The sequence below is a fragment of the Camelus dromedarius genome, chromosome 25, assembly GCF_036321535.1.
Source record: "Camelus dromedarius isolate mCamDro1 chromosome 25, mCamDro1.pat, whole genome shotgun sequence".
Classification (NCBI taxonomy): domain Eukaryota; kingdom Metazoa; phylum Chordata; class Mammalia; order Artiodactyla; family Camelidae; genus Camelus; species Camelus dromedarius.
Window position 1 is genome coordinate 10,502,501 of NC_087460.1, and position 24,461 is coordinate 10,526,961.

Here is a 24,461-nt window from a genome sequence, read left to right on the forward strand (position 1 = left end):
GTTAGATCTGCTCTAACCTTTGTAGTGACGCCAGTTTTAATGGCGCATTCAGCCCATTGACAGAGCTGTGTTTTTTCCCCCAGCCTCTCCTCTCCTCTGCCACCCCCCCACCCCCTTAACCCTCAGAAACAAAAGGGTGGAAAAAAAAACCCCTCTAACTTGTATAGTTTGTACTTTTGATAAAAGGTGTCGGTGATGAGCTCTGGCAGTGGCGTTTCTTTTCTAATGTCTTTTTATCTGTATTAATTCCTCAGATGAAAACTTTAAGGAACAATGAAGGAGAGAGGTAGTGCTCTGAAACGGTGAGAAGAAAAAAATTACACAGCACACCTGGGACAGATGAAGCCAAACTAGTGCTTTTATAATGCCAATCAGCAGGGCTGTTATCATCCCTCTAATTAGGAAAGCAGCCTAAAACAGAGAGCACTTGGGGAAATGGTAATGTTATGGTTTTGCACTTAAAAGGAGAGACATTTCCTGCACTGTAAGAATCTAGGATTGGGGCTGACAAGTCCTTTAATTAATGGGCAGGATTCCCTGTGTGTGCAAGTGTGTGTGCATGTTTTAATTCATAAAAGTGGACAAAGGGTGCTATGGGGAGAGGGGAAGGCAACGGAGGGGGGCAGGGAGGGGGAGTCCATTAGTTTGAAGATGAACAGAGTTCATAGCTACATTCATCTTTTTTTTTTTTTTAACCCCCAAAGGACTGAGGTGCAGAGCTGGAGTGAGCCGTTTTTCCTAGGAATTTGAATGTTTAACTGAATAAAAGCCCAAGGCCAAAAGCAAACACAAAGTTTGAGAGAACCCATATTTCAAGTTGGCAAACGCCTGGGTTCCGGTTTCTCCTTCGCTCTGTCTCTTTGGACTAGCATTTCACAGAGTCCATCTGGGTTGTCGTGTGGACTGGTTGCCCACTCACAGGCGACTAGGATGCTCTTCCATTTTGTACTACTAAAGAAATAACGTAGCTTGAATAATCCCAAAAACAAGATTACTCTTATTCTTTACAAAAATGTGGCCTGGTGTCCTAAGAAAAAGAGTTAATATTTGTCTTTTGGAGGGTTTTGAAATTGAACACTTGGAACCTGGCAGCATCGGATTCTCAGTACTGTTTTAAATGGCTTTTTAAGGCTTAGGAAAAATTCTCCAATGATTCTATGAGATATTTCTCAATTCTTTCCTTCCTCCTTTCTGCAATTATTGGCAAATATGCATGTTCCTACACATCTGCATACACAGTGGCATATGGGGTGGATTAGTTTGAAGGGTAATTGATCTAAGATTTGGTAAGATCTTACTGAACTTAAAATTTCTTTTCCCAGAATAAATCCAAAATGCTCTATTGCCATCTCAGATATATCTGTGTGTTGCCTAAAAATAGCTGTTGCATTTACAGGAACAAACCAAAGGGGTTCAGATATTGCCAAAGTTGCAGTGATTGATCAAACAACTTTATCTTACATCAAACTAGTGCTTGACTTACACATTTCACTGTGTTAAATAAACAAGATTCTTAAGAAGAACAAAGCTTATTCAGTCTATTTTTTTTTTTTTTTTTTTTTTTTGGTCAGAGTATCAATGTCTTTTTAAGGGAAACACAGCCTCTTCTTTCAAAATATCACTACATTCAGAACCCCTAAATTTCACCTGATAAGGACGGAGGAGCTTTACCACAGTGTTTATTTTATTTTAACATTTTGTAAACAAATTGGAGGGAAGAATAATCCTTAAAGAGATTAATGGTGTTGGCAGTTCTCTTACAGAGTTGAAATGGCAAAACAGCCTCCTCCTAACTCAAAGGAAGCAGAAAGTGAAACCAAACAGTCTAATTTTCAATACCTCAGTCAGATGAAAAGGACAAACCAAGAGGAGGCTCCAAGATTATTTTTATAATTTATCAGAGGTTATTTTCAGCAGAATTTAAAATAAAGTAAATATCATGTTGTTAGCACTCGTTTGAAAGAAAATTGTCCTCACTTTAAAAAGAAAACCACTTCCCGAACAAAGTAGTACACGCCACTCTCTGTTCCTCCAAACAGCTGGGGAAAAGAATCTAATATTTTAAAAGTCCCTTCCCAATTTATTTAACCATTAAACAACCACATGAAGACTTAATTCACTGATGATTTTCTTTTCCATGAAAAGAATTTTTTTGAAAAGGACAAATGATACCTTTAGAAGGAAATGGAAATAAGTTTCCACTTAGAGTGACCTAAGGTGGGTGACAAACCTAAGAAGAGAAATGCTATTGTAATAGGGAACACTGTAGTGTGTAAGAAAGAACGAAAAACCCGAAAAACAAAAACACAGGCTTGATATATTTCTTTTGACTCAACCCATAGGAGCAGCTTGCTGTAAGGTTAAGGTATGTTGCATGACAAAATTCAACTTGTAAATGTTGCCAATAGTCTAAATGATCTTCCAAAATATTTGCTAATTCTTACCTATACAAATAGCACAACAGCTTTGTTCTGATGTATTCAAGATCTAAGCCATCAGCCCGCTGCCTCACCAAGTTTTGTTAAGTTTGCAGTCCTAGATCAAATTTCTCCTTCACAACTGCACACTTCTGTTTCAATTTTCCACATATTGAACGGAGTCATCAGCCACTGCTGAGAGAAAACTTATCTGAGGCTTTAAAATGATAGTGTCTTTTAGGAAGCTGGGCCAACCGCAATGCTGGCTACTGCTAGTACTTCAATTCAACTGAGAGATTTAAAAAAAAAACACCAACAGTGATATTTAATTCTTACGTGGAAAACACTTGTCACCTCTTCATAGTTCAGAGACAAACTTAATACGTTTCTCTTGGTTGAACTCTTTTGGAGGTAAGATATATACAATTCAAAAAAGGATGCTACTCAATTTACAATTCTCAAACTATTTCTTTGCGAGTCCGCATCCTGGTTGGAAAGTTTACATCTATAGGTGGCTATGAGCCACGCAGACAGGCTATGCAATCTGCCAAAGGCGCTAAATTTAATGCAGATCGTGGTCTCCCCTGTCTTTCTCTTAGTACTGAACTGCCTAATTGTCTCCCACTAGCTCCCCTCCCCCCACCAGAAATGGGTATAAAGATTTTCGAGCAGAGTTTCAAATACATGTCATTCCATTTGTGTTAGGCCCTCTGAACGGATACAGATAATGTTAAGTTAAAAATAGCCCCATTCTCCAAGACCGGAGATAATGTACAGGAAACACTGCATGCTACTGGAACTAGCTTATAGAGGCTCCTCAATAAATGGTACCAATTATTATCATATTCAATATGGCCCAGCTCAGCGTTTCACCCTTCAGTGAAGGGCCACTGATGTAATCTTCTCTGCTACTATGCTTCTATAACACTTCGTGTGCTTTATTGAAAGTTAATTAGAGTTAGTCTGTATTCCCTGCTTGCTATGGTCTCAATGTTTGTGTCCCACAAAAATACTGAAATCCTAAAGTCCAGTATAATGGTCAGGAGGCGGGGCCTTTGGGAGGTACCTAGTCATGAGGGTGGAGCCTTCATGAATGGAAGTAGTGTTCTCATAAAAGAGACTCCACTGAGCTCTTTTGCCTTTTCCCCCATGTGAGGACAGAGTGAGAAGGCACCAGATGACCCTCAAGAAAACATGACCATGCCGGCAGCCTGAACTTGGACTTCCAGCTTCCACAAGTATGGGAATTAAATATCTGTTGTTTGTAAGCTACCCAGTCTGTGTTTTTTTGTTATAGCAGCCTGAATGGACTAAGAAACAAAGCTAAAAACTTTGAGGGTCCAAATTTTGTCCTATTTAGGTTTGCATTCCATACAGTGCCAAGTGGAGTGTCTTGCTCAGAGTAGACATTTCTTAAATGCTGATTAAAATGGTTTGAATTAAACAAAAAAGCCACAGTCCCGAAGACAATGTTTAAAATGAAAATCTGAATCTAAGTTGTGGGTAAAAATAACAATCTAAGCATATTTAAAATCAGATGCTACTTGACACTAGTATTTAGATATTTCTCACGCTATGGATGCCTTCAGAAAGGTTTATTACAGCATAATATAAAGACTTGTTTCATCATCTGTCTTCATGATTACATGGTAAGTTCTTGGAGGTAGAACTTATATACCAATATCTTCAGAGTCTATCACAGGGCCTAGCATGCAGTAACTACCTAATAAATGTTTACTACATGAATAACTAAACAGAAAAATAATGAACAGAAAGACTAAATAAAATTATCAGTATTTAAAATCACTAGTTTTGTAAGACAAGTAAAGGAGACAGAAAAATAGAAGCCAATGCAATTTTTAACACCAAAAAGAATCACATCAGTTTCCTGTGACGTACAGAAACATTGAGCTTTTTTGGAAGGTTTATAGTGGTAAGAATGTTTAGGCCGGTGACATTTATTCATTATTTTAACTATCAGTTAAAAGTAATAACTTCAAGAGGCTGTTAGTAGGGAGAGAACATTCTGGGTAACTTGTTTAGAATAGTCCTAATATGTACCTTTTGCTAATTACATCTTAAGATACTTAAGAAAACACTAAAAAAACAGAACATGGCATCAAGTCTCAAAGAACCTAAGACGAGAATCTGGGAGGAACTTCTGCTAACCAATAGTAGGGCAGTTTTCTTGGTATCCTCAGGTTTCATCTCAAGACAAAGAGAATACTTAAAAGGAAAAGGAAGACACATTGTAGTTTCCTTATGTTATTCCACTGTGTCTATATCCAGGGTTTATAACAACCAATTAAAAAAACTATCCAGGTGTTGACTTTTTTTCCTCTTTTTTATTTTTTAACATTTTTATATTAAAAAAATTTTTTTCAGGTGTTGACTTTTGATGTATTTAAAGGTCTATTCTCAGACCTCCCCCACCTTCCCTTACCACCTTTCTCTCCATTCAGGAAGAGCATCCTTCAGAAACAGCTGGGCAGAAGGTATGGAGTGGAACCACTGACCGCTCACTGCAAAGGTCTGAAGATGGTGACAGTGATATCCTGGATACAGTGGGTAGATGGACATTTAGGTTGTTGTGCATTGTATCTTAGAGTTTCAGAGGACCAGGCCAGAGGTAAAAGAGAAATCACCACCTCAACAGAGTGAATGCCTGCTAGGAACTAAAAATCATACTGGAATCTGGGCACATTAACTTCTTTTTTAGGGGTAATCTGAGAAGGAGATTTTGTTCTCACTGATTGATTAGAAAATGTGGTTTAGGGTAATCCACCCATTCTATATTCTGAGACTGAGTTTAGGAAGTGAACCATTTGATAATGTGTAAATAGGAGAAAAAAGCAAAACAATACGTAACAAAAAATATTCTAGAATAAGGAAAAAGTATCACCAGCTTGAAGGCTCAAAGGAAAAGTATGTTTCTAAAATTAATGTCTTGGACAACTCAAGAGAACATTCTGAAACCTGTTTGCTATACTCAATAAAGTGCAAGAAGAACAGGCCTCACTGAAGCAGGAACAGCAGGCAATAAAGAACAGAGTGAGATTAAAAAATGAAGATAAATAAGCATAAGAAGACTTTCAATAAAACTAAGTGTAAAACAGGATAATTAACGCCTACATTTTAAAAGTCATTGAGAATACTGAACTATAAAAATGACAGAAGTATCAATCAGTGATATGGAGGATGGGCTTGAGAAGCTCTCCCAGAATATACAAAAACAGGATAAAAAGCTGAAAATTATCAAAGAGGACATGATGGTTAATAAGACCTGAAATGGAGCTTCAATATATGACTCTTAGTGTTCCTGGGGAAGGAACCAAAACTTATGAAACAGAAACAGCAAATAAAGATATAATAGAAGAAAACTTGACTGGTTGACCTGCATAAGCAAATTTGAGTGACTTTACTAAATTCAAGATAACACAATAAAAGAGAATACAAAAGTCATATTGACAAACTTTTGAATTGAAAGGGAAATGAATCATAATTAAAAACTGTCAAGTATCCAAATAATGGGTAAAAAAGAAAATAAAGGATTATCCATGGAAAAATGTATCCAGCTAGCTTCAGACACTACAGGTAAATATTCTAAGACAATGAGAAATATCTAAAGATACTGAAAGGATAATATTGTGACCTAAGGATTTCACATCCAAACAATTTGTATTTTCTTGTGTAAAGCCATTCAAGGATGATTTCAGATGGTTCAGTGGTCAGAAAACATTTACATAACTTTGTAACAGATTATTTGAAGAGTTGCTCCAAATCAATCTCAGAGAATCAGATTTAAAAACCCCAAGGTAGGAGAGTCATAGCAAAAAATGATGTTAGGGTTTTTCCCTTTCTCTTTTTGGATCAGAATATCTGGAGTCCCTTTAGATAATACGTTGGTAGGATGGTTCTGTAAGCCAGAGCTTCATTCGTTTCTCTGCCATTATCCCCTCTTCCCTATCCCCTGGAAACATACTTCTCATACCTCATTCTTCACCTCACAGTTCAGACGGAATCCTTTCTTAGGTCCACTGACCTAGGACCTAATTAGCTCTTATGAGATGGCTAAAAATTTAATTTACATGATTGAGATATTATACTTGACAAAGTTTCTGTTCTTATATGTAAGGCAATAAATTGGCAATTTTTTTTTAACTAAATTTTTTCTCACTAATGAGGCTTATATGTTGAGTAGGTTTGTTTTAGGCTAGAGAATTGTTACTCAGGAAGGTTAATTGACTTTCTCAAAACTCACACTTAGTAAGAATTAAATTTGAATTTGTAATCTTCTGCCTTTAAATTATTACTCCATTACTTATCTAATTTATGACAGCCTCATGGATTTTCAGAAAATGATACTTCGTGTTATATTCTTTTTGTCGTTGTCTTATTTCATAAAAAAAGAAATAATCTTTACGTCACTGAAGTTTTTTTTTTAACATTTTTTATTGATTTATAATCATTTTACAATGTTGTGTCAAAATCCAGTGTTCAGCACAATTTTTCAGTTATTCATGGACATATACACATTCATTGTCACATTTTTTTCTCTGTGAGTTATCATAACATTTTGTGTATATTTCCCTGTGCTATACAGTGTAGTCTATTCTACAATTTTGAAATCCCAGTCTATCCCTTCCCACCCTCCACCCCCCTGGTAACCACAAGTCTGTATTCTCTGTCTGTGAGTCTATTTCTGTCCTTTATTTATGCTTTATTTTTGTTTGTTTGTTTGTTACGTCACTGAAGTTTTGTAATCAGTTTAACCTATATTGTTCAATTCTCAAGTGTATAATCATACTCGTTAAAGATATTTATATGTGAAAAATCACCTTTCTAATTTCCAGTTGTTACGAGAGATTCCAAACTGCTTTTTTGGATGTCTATTTTCTTGATTACTCTAAATCAGATAATAGCCCAGCATTACATTTTTTTTTTTTTTGGAGAGAAATGTGAGGACCTTTAGTTTTAACTGCAATTAAACTTTAAAAAAATTTTGATATAATTTCAAAATGATGAAAAGTTGCTAGAGTAGTACACCATTTATCTAAGTTCACCTGTTATTTATATGTTTCCCCATTTACTTTATCATTCTCTTCCATCTCTATATTTATACATATATGCATCTTTTCCTTCAAATATTTGATAATACATTGGAGACATCATGCCCATTCACCTCTAAGTACTTTAGTGTGTGTTTCTGGGGAAACTTCCCCTGCCCCCTGACCAAACATTCTCTTCTGCAATTAGATTTCATTCATCAAAATCAGAAATTTTAACATGATAAAATACTGTATCTAACCCACAGTCCATATATCACCTACTATTATAAAGTACTATTATATAATCCACAGTCCAAAATTCATCAGTTGTCTCATTAAGATCCTTTACATCCCACCTCCCTCTTTGTCCCCATCAAGGATACAATCCAGGATCATGCACTGCATTTAGTTGTTGTATCTCCTCTTTTCTTTCCTTATGAAAACCTCTGAAGTCCCAAACGTGTTCCTTTTCATGGTCAGGGAGGGTTGGAGGCAGACCAGTTGTTCACCATCCTGGCTTATATTCACACTTATCAACCACTCTTGCTGATTCAGAGCTCTAGGGAAGGAACTGTCCCAGACTTGTTTTTCATTTGTTTGTTTTGTTTTATTCTTCAAGAGATCTAGCAATTCTGATGACCAGTCAGGTTTGCAATCACTGAGATCGACCAGTGATCAGCTTGAGCATGAGGGTAACCAGGTAATATTGAGGAGATGGAGGAATGAACTAATCCGAAGAATGACATAAGAGGTGGAAGTCTTTCCCCCAAAAACTGAGGAATATTTGCCCCAAAAGCACAGCTGGTAAAGACAACTTTGGGGAGAGTAAAACAAAGTGGCTCCCTTGCCTTTTACAATTTCGAGATCCCTGAAAGCAAATTGTTTCTTGTACAATTACAAGCTATTTTGTAAGAAAACATTTCTGTAGCCATGTAAATTTAAAGAACAAAAGTAACCTGGTTTCTTTCTCAGAGTCTTTAATGTATGAAAAATCATCATAAATCTAGAAGAGTACAAAGCATTTCCCCCATTTGCTTGGCCACATAATCCTTTTTGGAGGACTGCCTGTTAACATATCAGTTTTATTGTCTAACTGACTTTAGAAGTTGCATTAAATTCTGAAACATATAACCCAGGTCAGATATTTTTAAGACTTTCATAAGGGCAAAATTATAAAGAAATGTCATCTTTTCTTCTCCTGTTCTTGGTTTAGGCTCACATATAAACAAAGAACAACCAGTACAGCAAAGTCATATAGAGAAAAAAAAGTGAACGGAACTATACATGAATAATTCCAATGACTAATGAGGAACCACACAAATGACTAATAATAATGAAAGTGATGATCAGCCAGATAGAATAAAATGTGCTCTAAAGCAAAAAGTACATGATGTTGAGACCTTTACTCCCAAAGATTATCTTAACTTACATCTCTACATTATAATCTGAAGACTAGTATTCACTTTAAAAAACTTTATTTAAAACTCTAAATCCCTTTTGAGTTCCCATAATTTTTAAAATCCCATAAAGGTAAAAAACAAGTCCAATAAAATCTGAAAGTATTGGTTAGTTCAAAGAAGAGACATGCTACCTTTATTTCCCCTCCAGTAGGAAAATACCAGAGTTGTCCCTTTTAGTGACAATAAAGGAACATAATCATTAAATATATATATATAGAGAGAGAGAGAGAGAGAGAGAGAGAGAGAGAGAGACAGAGAGACAGAGAGACAGAGAGACAGAGAGAATTGGCATTCTGGATTATCTCCAGATTGCAGTTTGAGAAAAACAAATACATTTTATTTATTTAATTTTATTTTTTATTTTAGGGAGGGGGAGGTAATTAGGTCTTTTTTTCTTTTTTCTTTTTCTTTTTTGGCTTTAATGGAGATACTGGGGATTGAACCAAGGACCTTGTGCATGCTAGGCACACACTCTACCACTGAGCTATACCCTCCCCCCTGATAAATACATTTTAATATTTTTAAGATTCTATCATGGTTACATTATTACCCTGTGAGACTGGGTGGAAATTGGGGAAGCACTTTTGGCTTGTCTGTGCTCAGCTGGGTAGTTTTCTTTTCTCTTTTAAATTTATTGACAAATAATTGACAAACATATATATTTAAAGTGTACAATGCAATGATTTGATATGTAGATACACTGTAGAATGGTTACCAAGGTCAAGATAATGAACACACGGTCAGAGGGTGTCTCCAGGGTCTTTGTTCTCCTGGATGTTACCAGATAGCACCATGATTAGAACTCAGCAATGGACAAGGCTCCTAGATGAAGCCTAGATGATACTCTGTATAAATCTGCACATATTATGATTAAAGAAAGAGAAAGAGATGTCACATTGTCCTAATATGGTGGGGGTTGAGGAGTACTTGGTAATCCCTACTTACCAGAGATACAGGACAAGAGATGTTTCTTACTATATAATTTTTCTTCCCAGACTTCCTGCCTTTCCAACGTGGTGGGGTGGCTTGAGTAACTGAATATTCAGAGCCCTTCCAACAGTCCCTCTTGCTCTGGTTAGTACCTTTTCCCTCTCAGTCATTTCATTTAGATTTCCTTTCACTCTTCTTGCAAACAAGTCATGCTAAGCTTGCAGCAACGTAAGACATTATCTTGTGTCTGCAGGTCAACTGTTACTCGCAAGGTAGAATTTTCATCCAACCCACAGGTTGCTTGCTTTCTCTAGTTCTCATTTCATGGCCCTCGGATGTCACTAAATTTTTATACAGCTTCACACTGTGTAGATGGCATCGCCAAACAAGTTAGCTCATTAACTAGTTCATTTCCTCCCTTTTGAAACTACCTCCTTATCCCCTATGTCCCTCCTACTAACTGGCCCATCTTTCTGAGGAGGGAAAATTCTGCATGCTGTATGGGCTTCATGAAGTTCACAAAGTGCCAAAAATGCTCTGACCCACAGTGGAATTTCTGCTTCTGGTCACTGACCCTCAAAGTAAGTTTTCTGTGACTTGCACTCCCTTTTCACCCCAAGTCCTCCACTTCTTTCAGGTTGATCTTGCTACGGAATGAATACTACACAGAACTTTCTAGGACAATAGAAATGTTCATTATTTGCGCCATCCTATCTTCCAACCACCAGCCATGCATGGCTATTTAGCACTTGAAATGTATTTACTACAACTAAGAAAGCGAATCTTTACTTTTTCAATTAATTTTAATTTAATAGCAGGGAGTATTCATTTTGCATTTTAAGAGTTATTTTCTTGCCTTTTGTACATTTAGGTAATTCTTCCACTTGGACGGCCCATCATTGTTCTCTCAGACTAGAAAATCCTACCCAGTCTAGTAAGTTCAGATCTGGATTTATCTTCTTCAGGGCACCTTCCTGACCCTGAGTCTGTCCTGACCTCCCCTTCCTTGTAACATGAATCAAGCCTCTCCTCTGGAAAGTAGTGCGCGCCGTCATGTGCTGTAATTTAGCTGCTTCACGAAAGTGTGTTTTTCCCTGTAATCTGACATGAAACTCTTCGAGGTCAGAAACTGTCTAACATTTCTTCTGCATTCCTCTTGGCAACACAGCATATGCTGGGCACCTGGTCCCCGCTCAGTGCATATTTATTGCATAGATAAATAAAGTAGGTTATATCAGAAAGAACGGTGACTGGGCAGATGGTGCTGAAGGACAAAAACCCCACTTTTTCTTCCTAGAAGTGATGGCATATTTTGATAATTTTCCCATCAGTTCCAGAAAAGTCTCTCAGAACTAGAATATACAGTTAGGGAGCCTGGCAGGAAGAGAACCAGTTTCTTGGAAACTACAGTGTATCGTTTAGCAATGTTGCATGTACAGCCTTCTCTGATTTCCTCACGATATGAAACACACCTAAGCAGCCCAGAGTACAGGAGTGAAATTGTAAGCTTTCTCTCATGTGTGTAGAAAGCCACATGGTGGCTCCCATCACTAGTGATTTCAGATCTGTGTAATAGTTCTGCTCTGACTTCTTACAACTTCTTGAAATTGTTGGCTATGTTATTTGCACATTGTGTTTATTCAGACTGTTAGGGTGAAGACTACTATTCCTGAACTTTCTAGATCAGAGTGGGGCAAGAAAGGAAAAGCTAAGGCAAATAACAGAAACAGTGCAACACAATGCTAATGATTTTAAATCACATGGCAAAACATTCCTGAATATCAAGTAAAATTATTGATAAGTTTGAAGAGATATAGCATATTGAGGTAACATTAGAGTGCCACTAACATTTCTGAAAATAGTCAACAATGTTTAGAGTTTGTTTATACATATGGCACGTATTTTAGATGTAACAGCCAGGAAAACCTTACCATTACAGACTTCACTGGAAGATCTCTGAGGTCCCTTCCAGTTTTAAAATGCTGAATATAATTCAGAATTTATGATAATTTGAACTAGGCTAGGCTGAAATTTACTTTTGTATGATCTATGAGGCAAAGATTTGCTAATAGTGTAAACAAGATTGCTTGAGGCATTTAACCAAGCTTTTCTTAAAGATTTTAACACATTGTGTGATACAAATGGGTCTAACTAATTTCAAATGATTCCCACCTATTTATTAAAGCACGCAAGGGAAGTCTGTTACTTAGAAGTGCTTTTATTAGCAGCTAAATTTACAGTGTGAATTTGAAAGTAATATATGTGCATTTCCTGTTAGACTCTATAGTTTATTTTCTTTTTGTTAATTCAGATTGGTTTCTCCAAGGGTAGAATATATCAGTGAGGCTTTCCTGTAATTAGAAATGATTCTTTCAGATACAATTGTGTATTTCAGTAGTTTATATTTTCCCATTCTTTACTGTATCTGTTCTTTTGTCACCTTGATAAAAATATTTTTAAAAATATGTTTATTAGTCATCAATATGATTTCACTGCCAATCCAGGTGAGATTGGGCTTTTGTGGCAACCAAATTACTTTTCAAGGAATAATAAAAAACCCAGAGCTTCTTATATTTAGCTTTAATTCTAACATATAACTTTTATAACTCTTCAAGAGTAAAATGAATTAATATTGAAACTGTAAGTTGATTCCTGTAAATTAATTTTTTTCTTTAACAGGTTGTCACCTTCATTATTTTTTCTTAATGTTAAAATAATCCTCCATGTATATAAAGGCTAAGAAACATTCTGTACTATACTGTGGAACTGAAAATTTACTCTAGGCAACAGCGTTTGACAATTTATTTTACTTAAAAATGGCAACAATTTTTCTAAAGACCTGTACAGATAATACACATGCTGTATTTTACAAAATTGAATATCAAAAATGTTTACTTTATAAGATCTTATGTATCGTTTAGAATGATAATTTAAAAATCATTAAATTTAAAATAAAATGTAGGAAATGTTTGGTATCCCTTGTTATGGTTAAAATATGAAATCAGTTCTACCAGAAGATGCCTGCATAAAGATCTCTATCATCTTCTTCTGCAAACATATTTTATTGCTTTGTTTTCATTTTGGGGGGAGTAATTAGGTTTATTTATCTATTTTTTTTAAGTGGAGGTACTGAGGATTGAACCCAGGACCTCACGCATGCTAAGCATGCACTCTACCACTGAGCTATACCCACCGCCCCGCAAACATATTTTAAAACTATATATATATATGTATATGTAAACATGTAGGATAGTGGTATTTTATAGCACCAATGGCTAGATTCTGCAGGCCATCTTTATACTAATAGAGAGTAATGCCTATGATAATGTCAAAGACATACAATTCAGTGCCAAACTATTACATCAGTAGAGCTTAAAACATTTTAAAACATTTAGAATATACACTATTTTAATTTTCAGTTAAAAGGCATTTATTAACGATCTGGTATGCTGCTTGAACTGGCTTAAGTGCTCTGTCTACATCATTTTCCTTAATCCTTATAAGAACCTAAAAGTGGGAGCTCTGATGATCTTCATTTATAAAAGGGGAAATTGAGGCCTTGAGAGAGAGAGAGTAACTTACCCAAGCGCTCCCATCGGTATGTGGCAGAGGAAGCACTTGAATAAACAGCTGTCTGACTCTAAGACCTGGGCTCTTGAACTTCAAGTCATTGCCTTTCTGAGTAAGAGTTTCTTATTTTCCCACGGTATCATTTACACTGATTATCTTAATGCTTTAATCTCTCCATGTATTAAATACAAATAAGTCATTAACACTGCTAAACAATGAGAAGTGGTTTTTTTTGAAACGTATGAAGTTATTATACTGGAAGATGTGATGAAACTAGTCTAAGGCCTTAGATGTTTTGAACGGTGAGCTAACAAAATTTGAATGCAGTTACTGAGACATTTTTCTCAGCAATCCAAGTGGGCATCTTTTGAAATTCCATCTGATTCCATCAATTTATCGATGTTAATTCTTCATCTGAAATTCTTTATACTGATGAAATAATTTCTTGCCTCTCCTTTAATTCAGGACTTCTGAGCCAGCACCAGTTGGCTGGGAAGGCTAAGTTTCACTCATTGCTTCTTAACATAAAGGGAGTGCAGTGAGGTAGGAAATATAATCTCCTGAGGAAATATTGGTTTCTAGAGATTCTCATATATGAGGTTTAAAATTTAGCGATCTCTAAATCCTTTTCTGGTTCTTTTTTTTTTTTTTCTCTCTCTCTCTAAAGTGAGTATTAGTCCAGATTTTGCAGTAAGTATCAATACAAAATAAAACAATAAGGATGTAATTGTGCATGAACACATTTTAAAATAGGTGAGGAAAAATATCTTACTGAAGTAGTTATGCATAATATTAGATCCAAGATCATGATGAAAATTCCAGGACCAAAAACCAGCCATCAGAAACTATAATTATTGAAAAATTTGATTTGAAAAAAATTGATTTATTAATCAAATTAGTCTCCTACAATTTACATGGCAAAGAAATGATCCCAATAAAACATTTTCGGTAAAAGAAAAATGACAATGGAAATAAGGAAATTATTTAACTATAGTGTCTAACAGATAGGTCACAGAATTAAACTGGCTCAGTGGATTTACTCTAACAACCAACATTTATTTTCAAAAAATAAACATTTATCAGTTTCTATAAGGATAAAATATTTATGTTCATAAATAGAGAGTCAAGTATCAAAGTGTCAAAGTTAAGTTTCAAAATATTCACCCATCAAAATAGTGGTGATAAACAGCAGGTTCAAAATATTTTGTATTCTTCCCAAATTTACAGTTTCCATTCCAAAAATCTTCTCATTTATCAAATAAATATGATAATGATAATATCTGTCCTGACATATCAACTCATGGGATTTTTTTGGGGTGATCAAATGAGATGATGACTATAAAAGTGCTTTGTTAAATGTAAAATGTTATTTAATGGATGAGTACTTATTATTTTAAATTGCCTGTTAGACATTGCTAGCTGGAAGCATACCTAGTACAAATTAAACTTACAGCATTTCCCCCAAAAGTTAACCTCTCTCTCTATGACTTCTTTACTCTGTCAATGACATCACAATTCTAACAGATCTTCAAGATTTGAGGGTTAAAAATTCAAGGTTCTTTGGGATTCCTTCTCCTTCATAACCACAGAAGCCAAACAGAACCTGCTAATCGTTTAGACTACAGATGCTACCACCAAATTGACGTCACACCTCAATTACTTCTCAGTGACAGCTTTATCTTATTTTGCATAACACAGGCACACCTCAGAGATGTTCTGGGTTCTGTTCCAGGCCATGGCAGTAAAACGAATATCACAGTAAAGCGAGTCACTCAAGTTTTTTCACTTCCCAGTGCGTATAAAAATTATGCTTCCACTATACTGTAGTTTATCAAGTATGCAAGAGCATTATGTCTAAAACAACAACCTTTATTAAAAATATTTTTTGCTGAAGGTAGCCAAAGATACAAGCTTCTACTTATAAGATAAATAACTATTAGGCATATAAAAACAGCATGATAAATATAATTAACACTGCTGTATGTTATATAGGAAAGTTGTTAAGCAAGTAAATCCTAAGAGTTCTTACCACAAGGAAAACTTTTTTTTTTTCCTCTTTTTCTTTTATTTTGTCCCTATGTGAGATGATGGATAGTCACTAACTTATTGTGATAATCATTTCATGACATCTCTGGGTCAAATAATTATGCTGTACACCTTAAACCTGTATGTCAATTATATCTCAATAAAATTGAAAGGAAAAATACATTATTGCTAAAAAAAAGTCAAAACAATTACAATAGTAACATCAAAGACCACTGATCACAGATAACCATAACCAATATAACAATAATAAAAATGTTTGAAATATTGCTAGAATTACCAAAATGTGACACAGAGACATGAAGTGAGCAAATGCTTTTAGAAAATTGGAGCTGATACAGGGTGGCCACAAACCTCTAATTTGTAAAAAAAAAAAAAAAAAAAAGCAGTATCCTTGAAGAATGATAAAGTAAAACACAACAAAATGAGGTGTGCCTCTAGGTACATTTCTCGAAATTTGCAGAAGTTGATTTTTTTTTATAAATGATTTTGCATAAAGTTACTATGCAAAAAAGTGATTTTTAAGGAGTCTACTCTGAAATTTTGGTAGGGTGCAAAAATTCATTGTCACTGTAGGCTTTTCTTTATGTTTTGTCATTAAAACATAGCACACAAATATAATTTTCTTTTTCAAAGAAATTCTTGTAAAGGACATGCCAAATGTGCCTCACTGAAGATTTGCTTCTCTGGCAAAGCTAGTGATTCAATGACTCATTGAGTTAATGTCACTGTGGTTATGTGGTTTGGCTTTTTTGCTTTATAATAAACCTAAAAGCTTTAAATAAATGTGTGATTAATTGAAAGTTTTAAGCAGTAGTAAAATAAGGGCAAAGAAGAAGGAACAAAGAGTTATCCTGCACTGACTTTATATCTGAGGCAGTGCAGATGACATTTAAGATACAACTGTAAGGAGCAACTAAATTATAGTGACCATAACTTAGCTGTGTGATCAATTTTATTTTCAGTGGGACTTGGAATAAAACAATATGTCAGTAGGATGAATTTTGTTATCCAGGATCACTGTTGAAAGTATTTGAGTGAATTCATTGCATGGGCAGGAGACATTAATTTTTTTAATCACAGAACTTTAAAAAACTGGCAGTGATGCATGTTATTAAAATTGGTGTGACAGAGTCATCTCAAGCATTTATTTACTTTCCTATGATAGGGAAGTTTTCTTATGTGAAGACTTTTTTTTAGATAATTTTATCATTCCTTATGTATTCTTTAAAAATTTCTAAGAACATCAGTGAATCCACATTGACAAGATTATGATCTACTTAAAATGATATGGTCACAGTTCGACCTTACAGGTTAAAGCACATATGTAAGTTTACCTATGTAACCACTGAAATTAAAAACTGAGAGACCCAAGTTTGGGGTATTTCTCTCTGACCAGTGTAACAGAATCCAAATCAATATGTAGAAAATACTATAATATATCATAAGACAATTCTTTAAAAATTTTAATGACATCTAGGATGAGTAATAGGTGAGGATGTAATTTTAAAAGTATGAAGGCATATAGGCTCTCAGGACAAGCTGTCTGCAATTACATTATGCTTTTACGAAAAAATTGTATAGATTCCCATGTCTATCTAAGAGAAAAAAAGGAAGGAAAACAAAAGAAGCAAAAAGAAAAGAACTGGAACAAAAATTTTTGTATTACTCATCCAAAGCTGCTTTGGACCAAGTGGTATCTGAATGGGACAAGCAGCACCTTGAGAGAAACAAATTCACTAACTGGTAGCATTAGCCTCTGAACTGGTCTTAAGAGATAACGTACATTAGCGTGTTGAGTCACAATGTTATTTCCCAAGTGTAAATTCCATAAGGATAGTGGAGATAACCAAGTTTACCTCAGTCCCTGCCAAATTCATGTATTTTTCATAAAATGATTGATGTTTTTATGACTAAAACTATGTTTTTATGTGTTTTGAACTTAAGTGGTCAAATCTTCTATGGTTAGTGACTGTACATTCCGGATTTTTCAGATCAGTCCAGGTTTTATACATTGAAAAAAAAAAGCTAGTCTCCAAGTGTATAATTAAATGTAATTTACTCTTTGAATTATTTTTGTGTAATTCATTTTACAAATGAGAAAAAAAAAGTCTATTATCAGACATGTCCTGGTTTTGCATTCAGAATACATACACATTTTATCTATGGCCTAATAGCATAATGTTTTAATATTGTGTTTTTATTAATTACTAGCATATATTGTACCTCCTAAACAATTAAATTGAACTACACTCTCCAAGGTCCTGAGCTATCACTTCCTGGTTTAAACAAGGACTATTTAAAACCTAAATTCACCTCAACCAAGTGGATAGGATGAAAAACATTTGCTTCTTTTCAGCCTTGAGTGATAGCTTCTCTCTCCCTTTCTCCCCCAAAATCTCTCACCTGCACTCCCAATGCCATTTTGTGGCACCCGCACAGGAGTAGCAAGACCATGTCATGATGTTACTGTCTGTCTGTCTGTCTGCCCCCTTTGTCACTGTTCTCATTCAGGCCCTTGTTATTTCTCAGGAGAACTATTAACCTTCTGCTTTCACCTTCCATTCTGCAATTTATGTTCCATTTGACTCCAAGGACAAAAATCTTCGTGTTGTGGGACACTCAGATTCTAGATCTATCATCAGTGGTCGGGTATCTCACTGCCTGGGAGCAGGTCAAGTTAGAGCATATTCCCATAATTCAGTCATAACACGGGATTTTGGTGTTTGATGCTTGCCATGGTGACTTCTCATATTTCTGCCACAGATCACAATGGGCCAACAATCGCTATCCTGGATACTTTGATATTTTTGTCCAAAGGGGCCACCTACTCCCAGTGAAGCCCCTCTAGCTGAAACTTGGGCCAGATCTTACCTGGGTCCATGCTCACTGGCTAACCCATTCTGAGCAGTTGGCCCCCAAATCATGAGTCAATCACATAGATGGGAATTGTTGGTAAACAGTATGTCTCAGGGTCTTAAGAAAATAATGTACAATGCTTTAGAAAACAATTTTAAAATTATATATCGTATTATATGTAAATATATATATAATATATATAAATATATATTATATATATTATATTATATATATATTTCTCAAAACTTTATACAGAGCATCTTGCAAAGAAGTTTGGGGACAATAGATTTAACTTATCAGGGAGGCTTTATTTTTCTCTGAAAATAGACATTAATACTTTGACATGAAGCTAGTCTGGTGGCAAAAATAAGATTAGAAGGACAGAGGAAAAGAACTGTGTCCATTCTTTTACAAAATGTGCTTGAAAGAGAAGAGAGTTCCTGAGAGGCTACACAGCCATGACAGAAAACTGCTAGTTTGTGAAAGAATAACATGGGTAAAGATCGTAGTCATCTAGTAGGGAAACCGCTTGTCATCAAAAAAAGAAAAGAAAAGAAAAGAAAAAAAGTCTATGCAAACAAAAACCTTGTGCTCTGGCTTATTGAGAATTTCAGACAAAGGTCCATGATGGATTGGTTGTCACAATGGACAATGCTTTCCCTGATTTTGCCTTATTTTTCTCCTTCCCCTATCTTTTTCTTTCTCTCTTGATTTTTAACAGTCCCCTTTAATCTCAGGTACCTAAAAAATACAAAGTTTGTAGGAAATATTTTAGTTCAAATTTGGAAAATTTAAAAATGTATGGGCGATAGACAGTACTACGTTATATGTGTGTTAGAACTGAAATAGCACAGAGTCTTCCAGAAGTTTTTTCTGTTTCATACCGTGTTAAGCAAAATAACCAGCCAAAAATGTTCATTTGTTTAGGTTTTGTCTAGGTCTGGGGTAAATTTTAAATTTTGCTTGTCTCTACCTTACTTACTTTTCCGGTATTTGACTTTTCTAAAAGCAGACAGATATTAATTTAATGCTAATGGTAAAAACAAAAGCAACTTGGCAGATCTTCTGTTTTATATCTACTTTATCACCAATTCGTGGGGCTGGGAAGGATGCAAGTTTTTCTTGTCTGGAAGAAAAATTTATTATAACTTCTGCCTCCTCACACAGAGTAAGAATTCATATTGAGAGAGAAAGGGCCTCAGCTATTTCTTCCACTTGCTACCTCAGTGGAAGACAGTAGGCAAGTGAACTCATCTACCAGGTGCGCTGACAGTGTCGTCTTCAGTGAATGTATACGTGATGTTATAAAAGAATTACCAAGTTCAATAAGGCCACTATTCTTGTTTTAATACAAATTACAATGCAACATATTTTCTTCTTGCATGGCTTGAGATACTTTCTTTGTTAGAAATTAATCATCCCAAAAATTGTCACATTTTAAATTATGTCACATATTTGTGAGGATAAATATATGTGGAGGGAAAGGACTTCTGAAGCTAATATTTTATAATATTAAATGAAATGATTCATAATTATATATATATATAGTATAAGTGGCCATATTAGTAGAATGTTTCCATGTATCTTATATCGGTATTGAATCCTTTAGTGACATGTATGCGGAAAGGATGAACATGTTTCCTGCAGCTGGTAAACCAAGCTGATATTGGCTTTTCCTGTAAGCAGTTATGTTGCAGAAGGGAAGTGGGGGGGACAGAGGTGGAAGATGGTCAGTGATAAATCCAAATTCACACAAGAAGGACAGAATTTGATAGCCTATTAAGGTAGCATACATTCTTTTCAGTATCATACCATATTAACATTAAGATAAATATATGTCCAATGAAAAATAGAATGATTTAAATAATTTAAGTCCAACTTAGTATTAAAATACCGTTGCATTTAATAAGATAATATTTTAGAAACTACGCGCACAGACTTGTTGTATCTAGACTGGCCAGAAAATATCAGCTCTTTGTGTTGAAAAAAATTAGTTTTAAAATCTTTTTTATAAAATTTACAATCAAATAAAGTCAGCAGAACAATAGTACAAATTATTAGATAACTATGAATATATATAGATATTTTATTTCAGGGAGAAGCAGTTTGTGGGGATTTTTAAACACAGAGATATTACAAGCCCAGGACAGGATTTTTGTATTTAGAGAAATGTTTGTTTTCTGTGTGTGTGTGTGTGGATAGGTTTTTTTTTTTTTTTCACAATAGGAAAAAGAGGAAAGTACTCAATAGACTAGCACCTCTAATATGAAATTTACCAGCAGTGTAAATAACTATTCCCAGAACAACTCTAGATCTAGAATTTAATGTCATATCAGAAGAGCGTCTCCTTTACTTTTGTAGGCATGCTATTTCCCAACACGCTGAACTTTCATATAGTGAGTTTCTTTCAGCAAGAATAATGCTGCATTGTGTTATTCATATGTCAGAGGAAGATGGATACATTTCCGTGATAGCATGGAATAGACATATAATCACTGTTGTCACATAGTTTAGTGCTCTGTAAAAGAAGGTCAATTTTATTATTCACAATATAGATGAGCGCATTCTTCATTTCAAAACTATAACACCGTCTGGGATCATTTATTATTCTAGTTATCTAAGTTGATTAAACAGTACATATATATATATATTTTATGTATATATATATATATGCATTTAAATATTTGACTTTGTCTTTCCTAAGCCTATAACAATCATTCAGAAAAGCTGAATTTAGGTTAATTTTTAATGTTCTTTTGTTCTCTTTGTCTTGAATTTCGTTTGTACAGTATAAATATGAAGTCTTAGGTGGGCCTGAATTAAGTTATAGTATATACTTTTTAAAATTAATTTTTTTAAATGTTGAGCTATAGAGGAAAAAATGTACAATACTGTAAAGTTATATTTAGTTTTTAACTTGATATATAGTTTAATCCTGGTTGGTGGAAACAGTATTTGAAATTTTTTTAAATAGAGGTACTGGGGATAGAAGCCAGGACCTTGTGCATGCTAAGCATGTGCTCTACCACTGAGCTATTCCCTACTACTAATATTTGAAATGTTTATCTCAATGTTTTAACATATGAAACTTTTCACCTTATCTTTTATAAATTTTGGATTATGGCAGTACCAATTTTGTGAAGGAAAGACAAAAATTGCATTAATCAATGATTCTTTGTCAAGTTGTAGCATAAAATAATATTACATTTTGTAAATTAATTCACTAATAGTAAAGCTTTGATTTTTTTCAAAAAAGCTTTCAATTCAGGGCCAACAAAGAGAAGACCTCTTAAATTTGGGATATATCCTATGATAAGCCCAAGTAAGCAGTTTCTTAACTAGAATTATTCTTGCCCTTGAGAATAAACATCAATCTTTAATATGTAAACCATTTCTCTGAATTTATTTTATTTTCAATTTATTTTTAGGACCTTTGCTTTCTCTGCGGTTACACTCCATGCTTGTAAGTTTTTACACCAGAGTGTGAAAATACAGACACATTCAACTCATTTTTCACTTAGGAAAAAGCCTAATAAATTTTCATGGCTGTTTGTTTTTGATATTTTTGGTTTTGAGTAATCCAGAGTCTGCTGATTTATTTGTTATAGTACCTGGCAGAAATAATCATTCATGCCACAGCTGATTTTGAGAATCCTTAAAAAGTTCTATCAGGTACAATCATGGATATAAAAGTAGAAGTGATTTATTCCCTGAATAAGTAAAATCTAGCTATAGAGAAAAAGATTATGTACGCTAACCAAGAAGAAACATTTTGGGTTATAATAACCCAACAACAGCTTCTTCTAAAGGAAAAATTCCCGTCCCCAGACCCTGATGGAAGGTTATTCTCAGACTATTTTCTGAATCATGGATGATTGCAATGGTGTGAATTTTTTATTTTAGGGAAGACAAATCACAGACTTCTCAGCAGCCCCTTATCTAGAATAAAGGATGAGGTAAGACAAGCATATGCATTTATTGGTATTTAAGTTAATAGATACCTAAAGAATCACCTCAGTTTGTCACAGTTGCTATACCTACCAGGTCATGAAAGCTGAATTCAGACTAGGGTGCCTGGAGGGGACCACACATAAGGGAGAGTTTAGAAGTAGCATAGAGTGAAAAAAAAAAAAAAAAAAACCCAAAAGAGCTAGTTATTAGAAGAAAAATAAACACTTGTGAGATGTATGACCGAGTTAAGTATGACAGAGCCCTAGGAAAAGGGTTTCTTGATTTCTTGCTTCTAAAGTAGCTACAGCTAAGCAAAATTCGGAAATATACTTTAGCTCCCACCGCCGTGAGATCTTTCCCAGGATGTCTTGGATTTCCTTGAGTTCCGGGTAGATCCTCAGTATTCCCTTTGCTTAGCTCACTTGAGTGTGTCTCTGTTTTGTGCAACTAAATCAACTTGCCTGAAGCAAAGAACAATTGAAACCCAAATAGTGCAGAAAATAAGCATGGTAAGAGCTTTTTGAATGCATTAAAAAATTTGACTTTGATTAACTAGAAATTATATACAGGTTATTTTTTGACTGGTGAAATCAGAATGCTGGCTTCAGGACTGGTTTCTTAAATTCATTTTTTCTGAGTCGTGTTCAACAAACTTTTTCTGTAAAGAGCCAGATGGTAAACGTTTTTGGCTTTGTGGGCAATAGTCTCTGTTACAACTAATAACTCGGTTGTGTGAAAGCAACCACAGGCAATACACAAACGAATACACGTGGCTACTTTTTAATAAAACTGTAGATATATATATACACTGAAGTTTGAATTTCAGATAACTTTCATGTATCACAAAATCTTATTACTTTAAACTATTAAAAAATGTAGAGACTATCCAGTCCCAACAAAAACAGATGGCAAATTCAATTTAATCCATGGAGTGTAGTTTGCCTGGCTTAAAGCATGAGTCTGGGACGCAAGAGTTCTCAGCTTAGTCCTTGCTTCACTTCTGTGTGACGCTGAGGAAGTGAAATTTTTTCTAGGCCTCAGTTTCTTCCTCTACAGTGAGTGGATGGGCCAGATGAGCTTAGAAACCCATACACCTCTAGACTCTAGATTTATTTTATATTTTGTATTTATTTTGAAGGGTTTATTTATTTGATGCTTTAAAACTTCTTTCCCCCGTATTCTGTGTTAATTGCTATGAAACACTGAACTCATTCTGTTATTATTAAATAAATGATAACAAATGGAGATATAAATATGCCCAGTCAAGATTTTTTTCAAGCATAAAATTGATTTATATCCAGTCCATTTTGTAAAGAAAATCTTGGTCTCTGCTTAATTATTTCCAAGTCTGAATAGTGATATTCTGATAGTACTTTCTTGAGCTTCTTTTATTATTTGTCGTCTGCAGGTAAGTGTGATGACCAACTGATTTTTGTGGGGAGAGGGGCTCATATGGCTTTTTAATTCCTATGTTTATTCAGGTGCCCATAGCAGATTCCAAATAACAGAAAGTAATTAAGATTCTAAAGGCATGTATTAAAAAAAAATTTCCCATTGTTGTAAAGCACGTTGAAAGCCAAAGATAGATACTTAATATTTAAAAAAACAAAAACAAACCCCAAACCTCTTGGTGTAGTCTTTCCTCCTTGTCCTCTGGGTTATTACAGGTTAGCCTATACCCAACACGTAAGAGTGCTGAGCGGGACTGAGAGTGTTTAACCTAATTACTGCTCTAACGCATGATTTCTTTTCAAAACTAGGTCTCTATAATCAGAAGTCCATTTTATGCGACTTTTTAAAATCTCAATTTCATCTTCTTACTGTATTTTTACTTTCATCGTTGTTAGAAAATCACTGTTTCTTTATTTCCACTTGCAACTATGAACATGTCTTAGCATCGGTCTATGTTTTGTTAAAAAGCAACCTGGAAAACCGAAATGATCATATCAACATTCAAAATGTAAATGTATTCTTACTTCAGACATTCAAAAAACAGGTTGAAATTTGTTTTGTAGGCCCTCACGTGTGGCACTGATCTTCGTTCAGGGCTGGCTTGACCTGGGCAAAATTGTGACATAAGTGAAGTTAAGCTCCAGTAGTTTTCTAACCACCCAGTGCCTTTTTGTGGTTCTGGGCCTGACCACTGGGACGCTCACTCACCTCTCCTCTCCTTGTAGGACTCA